The following is a 19,908-nucleotide window of genomic DNA, read 5'->3' as shown; positions in this document are numbered from 1 at the left end:
CACACACACTCCCTTTTCTCTCGTAATCCGTTACTTACCTGACCAACACGCGTCAGGCATAATTTCTTGTGTAGTGGCCACCCGCCACACTCTACCACCTGCGTTAACATACTTCAACGCTAATGTCTACAATACACCTGGTGTTACAACAACCAGTTATGCTACACATACTACACCTTGGCGCTACAATGCCAACAATGTCATGCACTATACTACATCAATGATATCAACAGTCAAAACATGCACATTTCACTACAGTAAATACTATGCATTACGCTGGCGTCTAATACGCCACTACACATGCATTACTCTACTCACCCTCGTCCAACCGCCAATATACAACCATGCACTGCCCGGCGTCGAAACGCCATTACACACTGCGTCGCCACCTCCGGACGCCACACACCCCCACCAACGGGACAGGGAGCGTGTCCCACGGTAACACTCTCCATAATGCTACCTGCACCCACAAAAAATCTCCATGGACCTCTCCACGGAACACTAGACGTCGAACCCCAGACGTCAAATTACGCGTCGTTCGCTATGCCAAGGCGTTCATAATTCACTGCGCCTATTTTCTGTATCTATGTCTGACAACGCCAGAAATCGCTCAAATTTTTACGTATTATTTAATTATCTTTATAATATTCGATCTACACTTTATATGATATTTAATTGACATCAAATTACGTAGTTTTCACGCTTGATTTGTCCTTAGCAATGGTCTCTCACTATTACCACCATACCGACGATATAAAACAAGCTCCAAGGTGCGGCTTGCTTGGCCCACCCGTCGCTTGGCCCGCACATGGCCCACGCTGGCCCACATTCACCCGCGCTAGTTTACCTCGCCACTCTGTATAATCCGCACTACGAACACTGCACTTGTTTTGGATCCCGATGATTCAGTGATCCAGACTTGCATTTTAGCCGTCTCTCGTTGCGGGAATCTGGAAAGAAATAAACCCCACATGTGCCCCACAATGGCCTAGTCCCTTTATTAACTAACTCCTCTGACCTGGTCTCACCTGACCCTTCTTTCCTCCGTCTAGTAACCACCGTTCTCAACACAACCCGACGTCTACCAATTCCCTAACATTCCCTCACCAAATAAACCAGTAACACACTTTCTTCATCCCTCAAAGTGTTCCAAAACCTGTTTGCGCTGCCACCAAATATGTTGTCTACCAATTCCCTAACATTCCCTCACCAACTAAACCAGAACCACACTTCCTTCATCTCGCACAGTGTTCCAAAACCTGTTTGCGCTGCCACCAAATATGTTGTCTACCAATTCCCTAACATTCCCTCACCAACCAAACCAGGAACACTATGAAGGGACATATCGAAGGTATTTAAATGCCGTCGGGTTTTGTCATTTAATTACAAAGAATAGACTCTGACAAATAATAACATATTAACATGCTCTATTAGGTGAATACACTTCCAATACCCATAGACCACTTGACCTCCGCGATCACCACCCACACTCGTAACTTCCGCCTAAGTCCCTAATATGGAATGATTACTACAATGCTCCACACCCGGTTAGTCTTTCATTCAATACTCACATACTGCAGACTTAACTTGGTCACTAAGATCACATCAGGTTCTCGCATAGCTGTCTGCTACACTTCGCTGCTGCCACAAACGGAGATCCAGAGGACTTCTCAGTTCAACTCCCACAATCAGACTGACTTTAGCCAACCATGGCCTCAAACATTTCACCCCGCCTCTCAAGGAAGGTATAATCCGATTAACCTTATCCCTAGAGCGGTAACCTTGATCCTAGAAGCCTGATGAAGAATAATTCCTCTTTCCAGGAATTATTAATTTGGCTAAACAGCTTCGGTCTTAATCCATTGACCTTTCTTAGATATGTGATCCATAGTCTGTCTACTTAACATGTACTTCCAATCATCATTCGTTAAGTGTTGTAGTAATGATCCTCTAGCTAATAATTCCTACTAACTTGTGGATTACAACACCACTCCCCTCCTTAAACACGCATATGTCCCCATATGCATCATTGCAATGATTCCATTAGTGCAAGGACCTGGAGGATGCACCCACCATATATGTACAACTAAAAAATCATCCAATAAGTTCATCATACACCCGATGAAATAAATTAAAATTTTCCCCGACATGACTCACAACACTTCTCCAACATATACATTATATTCACATCATAACACAGGTAAAATAGTCTGTAATAATTTTTCCCATCTCCAACAATGCACTTATACCTAAACTGCTGACATATAATTACATACAAACATAACCATAAAATTACATGGACCAGAATGCTGGCACTTAAACAGAAATGACACTAGTCATTAATATACACACACACATATATATCTAAGGTTCTTCATCCTTAGTAATAAGTTACTAACAATTTAACATCTTGCCCTGTACTGATGACATAAGGGCTTACAATGGTCACACAATGTTTCACTGGCCTCCTCCACAATTGGCAGCATCACTTCTCTTGTCTTCGTGTCCCATGGTTGCTAGGTCATAGATCCTCCATGACCCAGACAAAACCCAGGCTGTCCAGCCTGGTGAATGTTGTCAATGTCCCATCGTTGCTCTGAGCTAACGTGATCCTGGCCTCCAGAGCAACGGAGATTCCTACCCCAAGGTCATGTTCCCTCGGGTCTGTGCTGACGTCTCGTTCCAGGGCACCAATTCCAGAACGCTGTAGATACCTCAGAGCTCTCTGGTCATCCTTCCTTGCTGTGCTCACCACAGCTGTAGCACATTACTCTAGGCCCATCTGCCCAGAGTGTGTCCACCTGTATTCACACCTTCCCGACCGCTGTACCTGCAAAATATTCCCTCGGAGCCCCCTGGCTCGATCCCATTATTACATAACCCCCTCGGCTCCTTACTCTCTCCCCGTATATAGCCTGAGCGCAGCTGCAAAGCCATTGCAGCTGGCCCTTATCCCTGCTTTGATGTCAGGGGGCGAATTTCGCCTATAACGTCACGTTAGCTTCACTTCCTCCCCTTTTTTCTAGAATTACTGAGTGTAGCCTCATAGCTTCCCTTCTACTCTACCTGAAGCTCTGTGACATGATCCCGGGGGACCTTCTCAAGCCTAACACTCAGTAATGGTGCCGATGAGGTAATATACAGTATATACATGCACATACATTATCACAATAAATACTTCATTAAAATCATTTCACAACTAATGTCACTAAAGCATCATACTGCCACTGGCTCGCCTCTAGCGAGATTCCTGTAACAACTTAATTAATGAGAAATTAGTATATCTACTTGGCTCGCCCACTGCAACCATCAACACCTGAAATTTTGAAATTCTACATTGTAATCTTATCCATAAGACTTACCCACACCGACTTAATTAATGAAAATTTTCATGAAAATAATGAATTTTTATTAGTCTTTTATAAGTCTTGCTAGGTATATCGACTTGGCTCGCCTACTGCAGCCACCAACTCCTGCAATTATCCACATTTCATCTTATCCATAAGACTTACCCACTCCGACACACCATCACCTCTGGTCATCCCAACCACTGATGACCTCATTATAACGCCACACATCCCCACAACCACTTCCTGCGTCCTAACGCACTGACCTTGCTACGCCAATACTCACCTTACCGACCACTACCTGGCGCCCATGCGCCACCATATACTCCACAACACCACACTCCATACCACACCATCTGGTCACCACTTGGTCCGGGAGACATCTCCCGTCACGCAGGGTGCAGTCGCGCCTCCACAGATCTCCAGTATCAGCTCTTGATACTGGTAATGGCTCAAAAGGGCCACCACTTACGGGCTATTCATGCCCGTGCCACCTCTTGGGTGGCTTAATCTTCATCAATCAATCAATCACTCCATACCAGGCGTCCAAACGCCACTACACTACACCACCCAATGGCGTCCCCAACACAACACACGGCGGACCATTTGGTCACCATTTGGTCCGGGAGACATCTCCCGTCACGCAGGTGCAGTCGCACCTCCACAGATCTCCAATATCAGCTCTTGATACTGGTAATGGCTCGAAAGGGCCACCACTTACGGGCTATTCATGCCCGTGCCACCTTTTGGGTGGCTTAATCTTCATCAATCAATCAACACACGGCGTCCCCAACGCCCTCAACACAACACCCGGCGTCCCCAACGCCCTGAACACAACACCCGGCGTCCCCAACGCCCTCAACACAACACACGGAGTCCCCAACGCCCTCAACACAACACACGGCGTCCCCAACGCCCTCAACACAACACACGGCGTCCCCAACGCCATCAACACAACACACGGCGTCCCCAACGCCCTCAACACAACACACGGCGTCCCCAACGCCCTCAACACAACACACGGTGTCCCCAACGCCCTCAACATACACACAGCGTCTTCAACGCCATCAACACAACATACACGGCGTCCCCCAACACCATTACCACCACAGGCATATGCCTTGCGCCAGAGCGCATCAAAACACCACGAGACGTCACCACCAATAACACCACCAATAAGTAACCAGACGCCACACACACTCCCTTTTCTCTCGTAATCCGTTACTTACCTGACCAACACGCGTCAGGCATAATTTCTTGTGTAGTGGCCACCCGCCACACTCTACCACCTGCGTTAACATACTTCAACGCTAATGTCTACAATACACCTGGTGTTACAACAACCAGTTATGCTACACATACTACACCTTGGCGCTACAATGCCAACAATGTCATGCACTATACTACATCAATGATATCAACAGTCAAAACATGCACATTTCACTACAGTAAATACTATGCATTACACTGGCGTCTAATACGCCACTACACATGCATTACTCTACTCACCCTCGTCCAACCGCCAATATACAACCATGCACTGCCCGGCGTCGAAACGCCATTACACACTGCGTCGCCACCTCCGGACGCCACACACCCCCACCAACGGGACAGGGAGCGTGTCCCACGGTAACACTCTCCATAATGCTACCTGCACCCACAAAAAATCTCCATGGACCTCTCCACGGAACACTAGACGTCGAACCCCAGACGTCAAATTACGCGTCGTTCGCTATGTAAAGGCGTTCATAATTCACTGCGCCTATTTTCTGTATCTATGTCTGACAACGCCTGAAATCGCTCAAATTTTTACGTATTATTTAATTATCTTTATAATATTCGATCTACACTTTATATGATATTTAATTGACATCAAATTACGTAGTTTTCACGCTTGATTTGTCCTTAGCAATAGTCTCTCACTATTACCACCATACCGACGATATAAAACAAGCTCCAAGGTGCGGCTTGCTTGGCCCACCCGTCGCTTGGCCCGCACATGGCCCACGCTGGCCCACATTCACCCGCGCTAGTTTACCTCGCCACTCTGTATAATCCGCACTACGAACACTGCACTTGTTTTGGATCCCGATGATTCAGTGATCCAGACTTGCATTTTAGCCGTCTCTCGTTGCGGGAATCTGGAAAGAAATAAACCCCACATGTGCCCCACAATAGCCTAGTCCCTTTATTTACTAACTCCTCTGACCTAGTCTCACCTGACCCTTCTTTCCTCCGTCTAGTAACCACCGTTCTCAACACAACCCGACGTCTACCAATTCCCTAACATTCCCTCACCAAATAAACCAGTAACACACTTTCTTCATCCCTCAAAGTGTTCCAAAACCTGTTTGCGCTGCCACCAAATATGTTGTCTACCAATTCCCTAACATTCCCTCACCAACTAAACCAGAACCACACTTCCTTCATCTCGCACAGTGTTCCAAAACCTGTTTGCGCTGCCACCAAATATGTTGTCTACCAATTCCCTAACATTCCCTCACCAACCAAACCAGGAACACTATGAAGGGACATATCGAAGGTATTTAAATGCCGTCGGGTTTTGTCATTTAATTACAAAGAATAGACTCTGACAAATAATAACATATTAACATGCTCTATTAGGTGAATACACTTCCAATACCCATAGACCACTTGACCTCCGCGATCACCACCCACACTCGTAACTTCCGCCTAAGTCCCTAATATGGAATGATTACTACAACGCTCCACACCCGGTTAGTCTTTCATTCAATACTCACATACTGCAGACTTAACTTGGTCACTAAGATCACATCAGGTTCTCGCATAGCTGTCTGCTACACTTCGCTGCTGCCACAAACGGAGATCCAGAGGACTTCTCAGTTCAACTCCCACAATCAGACTGACTTTAGCCAACCATGGCCTCAAACATTTCACCCCGCCTCTCAAGGAAGGTATAATCCGATTAACCTTATCCCTAGAGCGGTAACCTTGATCCTAGAAGCCTGATGAAGAATAATTCCTCTTTCCAGGAATTATTAATTTGGCTAAACAGCTTCGGTCTTAATCCATTGACCTTTCTTAGATATGTGATCCATAGTCTGTCTACTTAACATGTACTTCCAATCATCATTCGTTAAGTGTTGTAGTAATGATCCTCTAGCTAATAATTCCTACTAACTTGTGGATTACAATACCACTCCCCTCCTTAAACACGCATATGTCCCCATATGCATCATTGCAATGGTTCCATTAGTGCAAGGACCTGGAGGATGCACCCACCATATATGTACAACTAAAAAATCATCCAATAAGTTCATCATACACCCGATGAAATAAATTAAAATTTTCCCTGACATGACTCACAACACTTCTCCAACATATACATTATATTCACATCATAGCACAGGTAAAATAGTCTGTAATAATTTTTCCCATCTCCAACAATGCACATATACCTAAACTGCTGACATATAATTACATACAAACATAACCATAAAATTACATGGACCAGAATGCTGGCACTTAAACAGAAATGACACTAGTCATTAATATATACACACACATATATATCTAAGGTTCTTCATCCTTAGTAATAAGTTACTAACAATTTAACATCTTGCCCTGTACTGATGACATAAGGGCTTACAATGGTCACACAATGTTTCACTGGCCTCCTCCACAATTGGCAGCATCACTTCTCTTGTCTTCGTGTCCCATGGTTGCTAGGTCATAGATCCTCCATGACCCAGACAAAACCCAGGCTGTCCAGCCTGGTGAATGTTGTCAATGTCCCATCGTTGCTCTGAGCTAACGTGATCCTGGCCTCCAGAGCAACGGAGATTCCTACCCCAAGGTCATGTTCCCTCGGGTCTGTGCTGACGTCTCGTTCCAGGGCACCAATTCCAGAACGCTGTAGATACCTCACAGCTCTCTGGTCATCCTTCCTTGCTGTGCTCACCACAGCTGTAGCACATTACTCTAGGCCCATCTGCCCAGAGTGTGTCCACCTGTATTCACACCTTCCCGACCGCTGTACCTGCAAAATATTCCCTCGGAGCCCCCTGGCTCGATCCCATTATTACATAACCCCCTCGGCTCCTTACTCTCTCCCCGTATATAGCCTGAGCGCACCTGCAAAGCCATTGCAGCTGGCCCTTATCCCTGCTTTGATGTCAGGGGGCGAATTTCGCCTATAACGTCACGTTAGCTTCACTTCCTCCCCTTTTTTCTAGAATTACTGAGTGTAGCCTCATAGCTTCCCTTCTACTCTACCTGAAGCTCTGTGACATGATCCCTGGGGACCTTCTCAAGCCTAACACTCAGTAATGGTGCCGATGAGGTAATATACAGTATATACATGCACATACATTATCACAATAAATACTTCATTAAAATCATTTCACAACTAATGTCACTAAAGCATCATACTGCCACTGGCTCGCCTCTAGCGAGATTCCTGTAACAACTTAATTAATGAGAAATTAGTATATCTACTTGGCTCGCCCACTGCAACCATCAACACCTGAAATTTTGAAATTCTACATTGTAATCTTATCCATAAGACTTACCCACACCGACTTAATTAATGAAAATTTTCATGAAAATAATGAATTTTTATTAGTCTTTTATGAGTCTTGCTAGGTATATCGACTTGGCTCGCCTACTGCAGCCACCAACTCCTGCAATTATCCACATTTCATCTTATCCATAAGACTTACCCACTCCGACACACCATCACCTCTGGTCATCCCAACCACTGATGACCTCATTATAACGCCACACATCCCCACAACCACTTCCTGCGTCCTAACGCACTGACCTTGCTACGCCAATACTCACCTTACCGACCACTACCTGGCGCCCATGCGCCACCATATACTCCACAACACCACACTCCATACCACACCATCTGGTCACCACTTGGTCCGGGAGACATCTCCCGTCACGCAGGGTGCAGTCGCGCCTCCACAGATCTCCAGTATCAGCTCTTGATACTGGTAATGGCTCAAAAGGGCCACCACTTACGGGCTATTCATGCCCGTGCCACCTCTTGGGTGGCTTAATCTTCATCAATCAATCAATCACTCCATACCAGGCGTCCAAACGCCACTACACTACACCACCCAATGGCGTCCCCAACACAACACACGGCGGACCATTTGGTCACCATTTGGTCCGGGAGACATCTCCCGTCACGCAGGTGCAGTCGCACCTCCACAGATCTCCAATATCAGCTCTTGATACTGGTAATGGCTCGAAAGGGCCACCACTTACGGGCTATTCATGCCCGTGCCACCTTTTGGGTGGCTTAATCTTCATCAATCAATCAACACACGGCGTCCCCAACGCCCTCAACACAACACCCGGCGTCCCCAACGCCCTGAACACAACACCCGGCGTCCCCAACGCCCTCAACACAACACCCGGCGTCCCCAACGCCCTCAACACAACACCCGGCGTCCCCAACGCCCTCAACACAACACACGGAGTCCCCAACGCCCTCAACACAACACACGGCGTCCCCAACGCCCTCAACACAACACACGGCGTCCCCAACGCCATCAACACAACACACGGCGTCCCCAACGCCCTCAACACAACACACGGCGTCCCCAACGCCCTCAACACAACACACGGTGTCCCCAACGCCCTCAACATACACACAGCGTCTTCAACGCCATCAACACAACATACACGGCGTCCCCCAACACCATTACCACCACAGGCATATGCCTTGCGCCAGAGCGCATCAAAACACCACGAGACGTCACCACCAATAAGTAACCAGACGCCACACACACTCCCTTTTCTCTCGTAATCCGTTACTTACCTGACCAACACGCGTCAGGCATAATTTCTTGTGTAGTGGCCACCCGCCACACTCTACCACCTGCGTTAACATACTTCAACGCTAATGTCTACAATACACCTGGTGTTACAACAACCAGTTATGCTACACATACTACACCTTGGCGCTACAATGCCAACAATGTCATGCACTATACTACATCAATGATATCAACAGTCAAAACATGCACATTTCACTACAGTAAATACTATGCATTACGCTGGCGTCTAATACGCCACTACACATGCATTACTCTACTCACCCTCGTCCAACCGCCAATATACAACCATGCACTGCCCGGCGTCGAAACGCCATTACACACTGCGTCGCCACCTCCGGACGCCACACACCCCCACCAACGGGATAGGGAGCGTGTCCCACGGTAACACTCTCCATAATGCTACCTGCACCCACAAAAAATCTCCATGGACCTCTCCACGGAACACTAGACGTCGAACCCCAGACGTCAAATTACGCGTCGTTCGCTATGCCAAGGCGTTCATAATTCACTGCGCCTATTTTCTGTATCTATGTCTGACAACGCCAGAAATCGCTCAAATTTTTACGTATTATTTAATTATCTTTATAATATTCGATCTACACTTTATATGATATTTAATTGACATCAAATTACGTAGTTTTCACGCTTGATTTGTCCTTAGCAATAGTCTCTCACTATTACCACCATACCGACGATATAAAACAAGCTCCAAGGTGCGGCTTGCTTGGCCCACCCGTCGCTTGGCCCGCACATGGCCCACGCTGGCCCACATTCACCCGCGCTAGTTTACCTCGCCACTCTGTATAATCCGCACTACGAACACTGCACTTGTTTTGGATCCCGATGATTCAGTGATCCAGACTTGCATTTTAGCCGTCTCTCGTTGCGGGAATCTGGAAAGAAATAAACCCCACATGTGCCCCACAATAGCCTAGTCCCTTTATTTACTAACTCCTCTGACCTAGTCTCACCTGACCCTTCTTTCCTCCGTCTAGTAACCACCGTTCTCAACACAACCCGACGTCTACCAATTCCCTAACATTCCCTCACCAAATAAACCAGTAACACACTTTCTTCATCCCTCAAAGTGTTCCAAAACCTGTTTGCGCTGCCACCAAATATGTTGTCTACCAATTCCCTAACATTCCCTCACCAACTAAACCAGAACCACACTTCCTTCATCTCGCACAGTGTTCCAAAACCTGTTTGCGCTGCCACCAAATATGTTGTCTACCAATTCCCTAACATTCCCTCACCAACCAAACCAGGAACACTATGAAGGGACATATCGAAGGTATTTAAATGCCGTCGGGTTTTGTCATTTAATTACAAAGAATAGACTCTGACAAATAATAACATATTAACATGCTCTATTAGGTGAATACACTTCCAATACCCATAGACCACTTGACCTCCGCGATCACCACCCACACTCGTAACTTCCGCCTAAGTCCCTAATATGGAATGATTACTACAACGCTCCACACCCGGTTAGTCTTTCATTCAATACTCACATACTGCAGACTTAACTTGGTCACTAAGATCACATCAGGTTCTCGCATAGCTGTCTGCTACACTTCGCTGCTGCCACAAACGGAGATCCAGAGGACTTCTCAGTTCAACTCCCACAATCAGACTGACTTTAGCCAACCATGGCCTCAAACATTTCACCCCGCCTCTCAAGGAAGGTATAATCCGATTAACCTTATCCCTAGAGCGGTAACCTTGATCCTAGAAGCCTGATGAAGAATAATTCCTCTTTCCAGGAATTATTAATTTGGCTAAACAGCTTCGGTCTTAATCCATTGACCTTTCTTAGATATGTGATCCATAGTCTGTCTACTTAACATGTACTTCCAATCATCATTCGTTAAGTGTTGTAGTAATGATCCTCTAGCTAATAATTCCTACTAACTTGTGGATTACAATACCACTCCCCTCCTTAAACACGCATATGTCCCCATATGCATCATTGCAATGGTTCCATTAGTGCAAGGACCTGGAGGATGCACCCACCATATATGTACAACTAAAAAATCATCCAATAAGTTCATCATACACCCGATGAAATAAATTAAAATTTTCCCTGACATGACTCACAACACTTCTCCAACATATACATTATATTCACATCATAGCACAGGTAAAATAGTCTGTAATAATTTTTCCCATCTCCAACAATGCACATATACCTAAACTGCTGACATATAATTACATACAAACATAACCATAAAATTACATGGACCAGAATGCTGGCACTTAAACAGAAATGACACTAGTCATTAATATATACACACACATATATATCTAAGGTTCTTCATCCTTAGTAATAAGTTACTAACAATTTAACATCTTACCCTGTACTGTTGACATAAGGGCTTACAATGGTCACACAATGTTTCACTGGCCTCCTCCACAATTGACAGCATCACTTCTCTTGTCTTCGTGTCCCATGGTTGCTAGGTCATAGATCCTCCATGACCCAGACAAAACCCAGGCTGTCCAGCCTGGTGAATGTTGTCAATGTCCCATTGTTGCTCTGAGCTAACGTGATCCTGGCCTCCAGAGCAACGGAGATTCCTACCCCAAGGTCATGTTCCCTCGGGTCTGTGCTGACGTCTCGTTCCAGGGCACCAATCCCAGAACGCTGTAGATACCTCACAGCTCTCTGGTCATCCTTCCTTGCTGTGCTCACCACAGCTGTAGCACATTACTCTAGGCCCATCTGCCCAGAGTGTGTACACCTGTATTCACACCTTGCCGACCGCTGTACCTGCAAAATATTCCCTCGGAGCCCCCTGGCTCGATCCCATTATTACATATCCCTCTCGGCTCCTTACTCTCTCCCCGTATATAGCCTGAGCGCAGCTGCAAAGCCATTGCAGCTGGCCCTTATCCCTGCTTTGATGTCAGGGGGCGAATTTCGCCTATAACGTCACGTTGGCTTCACTTCCTTCCTCTTTTTTCTAGAATTACTGAGTGTAGCCTCATAGCTTCCCTTCTACTCTTCCTGAAGCTCTGTGACATGATCCCGGGGGACCTTCTCAAGCCTAACACTCAGTAATGGTGCCGATGAGGTAATATACAGTATATACATGCACATACATTATCACAATAAATACTTCATTAAAATCATTTCACAACTAATGTCATTAAAGCATTATACTGCCACTGGCTCCCCTCTAGCGAGATTCCTGTAACAACTTAACTAATGAGAAATTAGTATATCTACTTGGCTCGCCCACTGCAACCATCAACACCTGAAATTTTGAAATTCTACATTGTAATCTTATCCATAAGACTTACCCACTCCGACTTAATTAATGAAAATTTTATTAAAAATAAGGAATTTTTATTAGTCTTGCTAGATATATCGACTTGGCTCGCCTACTGCAGCCACCAACTCCTGCAATTATCCACATTTCATCTTATCCATAAGACTAACCCACTACGACACACCATCACCTCTGGTCATCCCAACCACTGATGACCTCATCATAACGCCACACATCCCCACAACCACTTCCTGCGTCCTAACGCACCGACCTTGCTACGCCAATACTCACCTTACCGATCACTACCTGGCGCCACTGCGCCACCATATACTCCACAACACCACACTCCATACCAGGCGTCCATACGCCACTACACTACACCACTTAATGGCGTCCCCAACTACCTCAACACAACACCCGGCGTCCCCAACGCCCTCAACACAACACACGGCGTCCCCAACGCCCTCAACACAACACACGGCGTCCCCAACGCCCTCAACACAACACACGGCGTCCCCAACGCCCTCAACACAACACACGGCGTCCCCAACGCCCTCAACACAACACACATCGTCCCCAACACAACACACGGCGTCCCCAACACAACACACGGCGTCCCCAATGCCCTCAACACAACACACGGCGTCCCCAACGCCCTCAACACAACACACGGCGTCCCCAACGCCCTCAACACAACACACGGCGTCCCCAACACCCTCAACACAACACACGGCGTCCCCAACGCCCTCAACACAACACACGGCGTCCTCAACGCCCTCAACACAACACACGGCGTCCCCAACATACACACAGCGTCTTCAACGCCATCAACACAACACACACGGCGTCCCCCAACACCATTACCACCACAGGCATATGCCTTGCGCCAGAGCGCATCAAAACACCACGATATCACCACTAATAAGTCACCAGACGCCACACACACTCCCTTTTCTCTCGTAATCCGTTACTTACCAGACCAACACTCGTCAGGCATAATTTCTTGTGTAGTGGCCACCCGCCACACTCTACCACCTGCGTTACCATACTTCAACGCTAATGTCTACAATACACCTGGTGTTACAACAACCAGTTATGCTACACCTTGGCGCTACAATGCCAACAATGTCATGCACTATACTACATCAATGATATCAACAGTCAAAACATGCACATTTCACTACAGTAAATACTATGCATTACGCTGGCGTCTAATACGCCACTACACATACATTACTCTACTCACCCTCGTCCAACCGCCATTATACAACCATGCACTGCCCGGCGTCGAAACGCCATTACACACTGCGTCGCCACCTCCGGACGCCACACATCCCCACCAACGGGACAGGGAGCGTGTCCCACGGTAACACTCTCCATAATGCTACCTGCACCCACAAAAAATCTCCATGGACCTCTCCACGGAACACTAGACGTCGAACCCCAGACGTCAAATTACGCGTCGTTTGCTATGCCAAGGCGTTCATAATTCACTGCGCCTATTTTCTGTATCTATGTCTGACAACGTCAGAAATCTCTCAAATTTTTACATATTATTTAATTATCTTTATAATATTCGATCTACACTTTATATGATATTTGATTGACATCAAATTACGTAGTTTTCACGCTTGATTTGTCCTTAGCAACAGTCTCTCACTATTGCCACCATACCGACGATATAAAACAAGCTCCAAGGTGCGGCTCACTTGGCCCACCCATCGCTTGGCCCGCACATGGCCCACGCTGGCCCACATTCACCCGCGCTAGTTTACCTCGCCACTCTGTATTATCCGCACTACGAACACTGCACTTGTTTTGGATCGTGATGATTCAGTGATCCAGACTTGCATCTTAGCCGTCTCTCGATGCGGGAATCTGGAAAGAAATAAACCCCACATGTGCCCCACAATGGCCTAGTCCCTTTATTAACTAACTCCTCTGACCTGGTCTCACCTGACCCTTCTTTCCTCCGTCTAGTAACCACCGTTCTCAACACAACCCGACGTCTACCAATTCCCTAACATTCCCTCACCAAATACACCAGTAACACACTTCCTTCATCCCGCAAAGTGTTCCAAAACCTGTTTGCGCTGCCACCAAATATGTTGTCTACCAATTCCCTAACATTCCCTCACCAACTAAACCAGAACCACACTTCCTTCATCTCGCACAGTGTTCCAAAACCTGTTTGCGCTGCCACCAAATATGTTGTCTACCAATTCCCTAACATTCCCTCACCAACCAAACCAGGAACACTATAAAGGGACATATCGAAGGTATTTAAAGGCCCTCGGGTTTTGTCATTTAATTACAAAGAATAGACTCTGACAAATAATAACATATTAACATACTCTATTAGGTCAATACACTTCCAATACCCATAGACCACTTGACCTCCGCGATCACCACCCACACTCGTAACTTCCGCCTAAGTCCCTAATACGGAATGATTACTACAATGGTCCACACCCTGTTAGTCTTTCATTCAATACTCACATACTGCAGACTTAACTTGGTCACTAAGATCACATCAGGTTCTCGCATAGCTGTCTGCTACACTTCGCTGCTGCCACAAACGGAGATCCAGAGGACTTCTCAGTTCAACTCCCACAATCAGACTGACTTTAGCCAACCATGGCCTCAAACATTTCACCCTGCCTCTCAAGAAAGGTATAATCCGATTAACCTAATCCCTAGAGCGGTAACCTTGATCCTAGAAGCCTGACGAAGAATAATTCCTCTTTCCAGGAATTATTAATTTGGCTAAACAGCTTCGATCTTAATCCATTGACCTTTCTTAGATATGTGATCCATAGTCTGTCTACTTAACATGTACTTCCAATCATCATTCGTTAAGTGTTGTAGTAATGATCCTCTAGCTAATAATTCCTACTAACTTGTGGATTACAACACAATTCCCCTCCTTAAACACGCATATGTCCCCATATGCATCATTGCAATGGTTCCATTAGTGCAAGGACCTGGAGGATGCACCCACCATATATGTACAACTAAAAAATCATACAATAAGTTCATCATACACCCGATGAAATAAATTAAAATTTTCCCCGACATGACTCACAACACTTCTCCAACATATACATTATATTCACATCATAGCACATGTAAAATAGTCTGTAATAATTTTCCCCATCTCCAACAATGCACTTATACCTAAACTGCTGACATATAATTACATACAAACATAATCATAAAATTACATGGACCAGAATGCTGGCACTTAAACAGAAATGACACTAGTCATTAATATACACACACACATATATATCTAAGGTTCTTCATCCTTAGTAATAAGTTACTAACAATTTAACATCTTGAACTGTACTGTTGACATAAGGGCTTACAATGGTCACACAATGTTTCACTGGCCTGATCCACAATTGGCAGCATCACTTCTCTTGTCTTCGTGTCCCATGGTTGCTAGGTCATAGATCCTCCATGACCCAGACAAAACCCAGGCTGTCCAGCCTGGTGAATATTGTCAATGTCCCATCGTTGCTCTGAGCTAACGTGATCCTGGCCTCCAGAGCAACGGAGATTCCTACCCCAAGGTCATGTTCCCTCGGGTCTGTGCTGACGTCTCGTTCCAGGGCACCAATTCCAGAACGCTGTAGATACCTCACAGCTCTCTGTTCATCCTGCCTTGCTGTGCTCACCACAGCTGTAGCACATTACTCTAGGCCCATCTGCCCAGAGTGTGTCCACCTGTATTCACACCTTCCCGACCGCTGTACCTGCAAAATATTCCCTCGGAGCCCCCTGGCTCGATCCCATTATTACATAACCCCCTCGGCTCCTTACTCTCTCCCCGTATATAGCCTGAGCGCACCTGCAAAGCCATTGCAGCTGGCCTTTATCCCTGCTTTGATGTCAGGGGGCGAATTTCGCCTATAACGTCACGTTGACTTCACTTCCTCCCCCTTTTTTTCTAGAATTACTGAGTGTAGCCTCATAGCTTCCCTTCTACTCTACCTGAAGCTCTGTGACATGATCCCGGGGGACCTTCTCAAGCCTAACACTCAGTAATGGTGCCGATGAGGTAATATACAGTATATACATGCACATACATTATCACAATAAATACTTCATTAAAATCATTTCACAACTAATGTCACTAAAGCATCATACTGCCACTGGCTCGCCTCTAGCGAGATTCCTGTAACAACTTAATTAATGAGAAATTAGTATATCTACTTGGCTCGCCCACTGCAACCATCAACACCTGAAATTTTGAAATTCTACATTGTAATCTTATCCATAAGACTTACCCACTCCGACTTAATTAATGAAAATTTTAATGAAAATAATGAATTTTTATTAGTCTTTTATGAGTCTTGCTAGATATATCGACTTGGCTCGCCTACTGCAGCCACCAACTCCTGCAATTATCCACATTTCATCTTATCCATAAAACTTACCCACTCCGACACACCATCATCCCTGGTCATCCCAACCACTGATGACCTCATTATAACGCCACACATCCCCACAACCACTTCCTGACCTTGCTACGCCAATACTCACCTTACCGACCACTACCTGGCGCCCCTGCGCCACCATATACTCCACAACACCACACTCCATACCAGGCGTCCAAACGCCACTACACTACACCACCCAATGGCGTCCCCAACGCCCTCAACACAACATACGGCGTCCCCAACGCCCTCAACACAACACCCAGCGTCCCCAACGCCCTCATCACAACACCCGGCGTCCCCAACGCCCTCAACACAACACACGGCGTCCCCAACGCCCTCAACACAACACACGGCGTCCCCATCGCCCTCAACACAACACACGGCGTCCCCAACGCCCTCAACACAACACACGGCGTCCCCAACGCCCTCAACACAACACACGGCGTCCCCAACACCCTCAACACAACACACGGCGTCCCCAACGCCCTCAACACAACACACGGCGTCCCCAACGCCCTCAACACAACACACGGCGTCCCTAACGCCCTCAACATACACACAGCGTCTTCAACGCCATCAACACAACACACACGGCGTCCCCCAACACCATTACCACCACAGGCATATGCCTTGTGCCAGAGCGCATCAAAACACCACGAGACGTCACCACCAATAAGTAACCAGACGCCACACACACTCCCTTTTCTCTCGTAATCCGTTACTTACCTGACCAACACTCGTCAGGCATAATTTCTTGTGTAGTGGCCACCCGCCACACTCTACCACCTGCGTTAACATACTTCAACGCTAATGTCTACAATACACCTGGTGTTACAACAACCAGTTATGCTACACATGCTACACCTTGGCGCTACAATGCCAACAATGTCATGCACTATACTACATCAATGATATCAACAGTCAAAACATGCACATTTCACTACAGTAAATACTATGCATTACGCTGGCGTCTAATACGCCACTACACATGCATTACTCTACTCACCCTCGTCCAACCGCCAATATACAACCATGCACTACCCGGCGTCGAAACGCCATTACACACTGCGTCGCCACCTCCGGACGCCACACACCCCCACCAACGGGACAGGGAGCGTGTCCCATGGCAACACTCTCCATAATGCTACCTGCACCCACAAAAAATCTCCATGGACCTCTCCACGGAACACTAGACGTCGAACCCCAGACGTCAAATTACGCGTCGTTCGCTATGCCAAGGCGTTCATAATTCACTGCGCCTATTTTCTGTATCTATGTCTGACAACGCCAGAAATCGCTCAAATTTTTACGTATTATTTAATTATCTTTATAATATTCGATCTACACTTTATATGATATTTAATTGACATCAAATTACGTAATTTTCACGCTTGATTTGTCCTTAGCAATGGTCTCTCACTATTACCACCATACCGACGATATAAAACAAGCTCCAAGGTGCGGCTCGCTTGGCCCACCCATTGCTTGGCCTGCACATGGCCCACGCTGGCCCACATTCACCCGCGCTAGTTTACCTCGCCACTCTGTATAATCCGCACTACGAACACTGCACTTGTTTTGGATCCCGATGATTCAGTGATCCAGACATGCATTTTAGCCGTCTCTCGTTGCGGGAATCTGGAAAGAAATAAACCCCACATGTGCCCCACAATGGCCTAGTCCCTTTACTAACTAACTCTTCTGACCTGGTCTTACCTGACCCTTCTTTCCTCCGTCTAGTAACCACCGTTCTCAACCCAACCCGACGTCTACCAATTCCCTAACATTCCCTCACCAAATAAACCAGTAACACACTTCCTTCATCCCTCAAAGTGTTCCAAAACCTGTTTGTGCTGCCACCAAATATGTTGTCTACCAATTCCCTAACATTCCCTCACCAACCAAACCAGGAACACTATGAAGGGACATATCGAAGGTATTTAAATGCCGTCGGGTTTTATCATTTAATTACAAAGAATAGACTCTGACAAATAATAACATATTAACATACTCTATTAGGTCAATACACTTCCAATACCCATAGACCACTTGACCTCCGTGATCACCACCCACACTCGTAACTTCCGCCTAAGTCCCTAATACGGAATGATTACTACAATGGTCCACACCCGGTTAGTCTTTCATTCAATACTCACATACTGCAGACTTAACTTGGTCACTAAGATCCCAGCAAACACAAATCATCTACACAACGTTTGCCTATCTCTTCCCATAGGTGTGGGAATGATTTGCATTGAGAATGGTGCAGGAGAGCCTTTGAGAAACTTTTACTCAAAAAATCCAAACACAAAGGTTTAATTATAAATTGTTTTTCTACAATTATTTTCTTCCAAATGTAAAACAAATAGTTTTTACATGTTTAAATATAAAATTTATGGTGTTTTTTTGTAAAATTCATTAATAAATTGTGAATGATATATATTGGCTGAGTGAAACCTTTAAAATCCATTTAGTTATAATATGAACAGAAAAAAGTAGTTTTCCAAATTTTCTAAAAATCGCTCTTTTTAACACAATTTGACTCCTTATGCATTCCACTGAACACTAATATCATGTTTAAATATATAATTTATGTATTATTCCCTAAGATAATTTATATAAATTTTAAAAGTTGCTGGAAAGTGGTGAGAACGAATCTGAAAACGTTTTGTTGTCTTATATTGGCGTGTTCTTATTAACTAGAGTGAGTAAGAGTGAGCGAGAGTGGGTAAGAGTGAGTAAGAGTGAATGAAGGTGAGTGAGAGTGCCAGAGAGTGTGTAAGTGTGAGTAAGAGTGAGTATAAGTAAGAGTGACTGAGAGTGAGTAAGAGTGACAGAGTGAGTAAGAGTGACAGAATGAGTAAGAGTGAGAGTAAAGTGATTGAGAGTAAGGGTGAGTATGAGAGTAAGAGTGATTGAGAGTTAGAGTGAGAGTAAGAGTGATTGAGAGTTAGTGAGAGTAAGAGTGATTGAGAGTAAGAGTGATTGAGAGTAAGAGTGATTGAGA

General features: G+C 45.8%; 1 long non-coding RNA gene across 1 annotated transcript in view; it reads left to right on the top strand.

Annotated features, from left to right (window-relative positions):
- The window catches only part of LOC138349998 (uncharacterized), a 55,629-nt gene that overhangs the window by 7,297 nt on the left and 28,424 nt on the right, over positions 1-19,908 (top strand). The gene's annotated exons all lie outside the window — the stretch shown is intronic.

This window comes from Procambarus clarkii, chromosome 43, assembly GCF_040958095.1.
Source record: "Procambarus clarkii isolate CNS0578487 chromosome 43, FALCON_Pclarkii_2.0, whole genome shotgun sequence".
NCBI classification, from domain to species: Eukaryota; Metazoa; Arthropoda; class Malacostraca; order Decapoda; family Cambaridae; genus Procambarus; species Procambarus clarkii.
The sequence above is the reverse complement of the archived record's forward strand: the minus strand, read 5'-3'. Positions and strand labels throughout refer to the sequence as shown.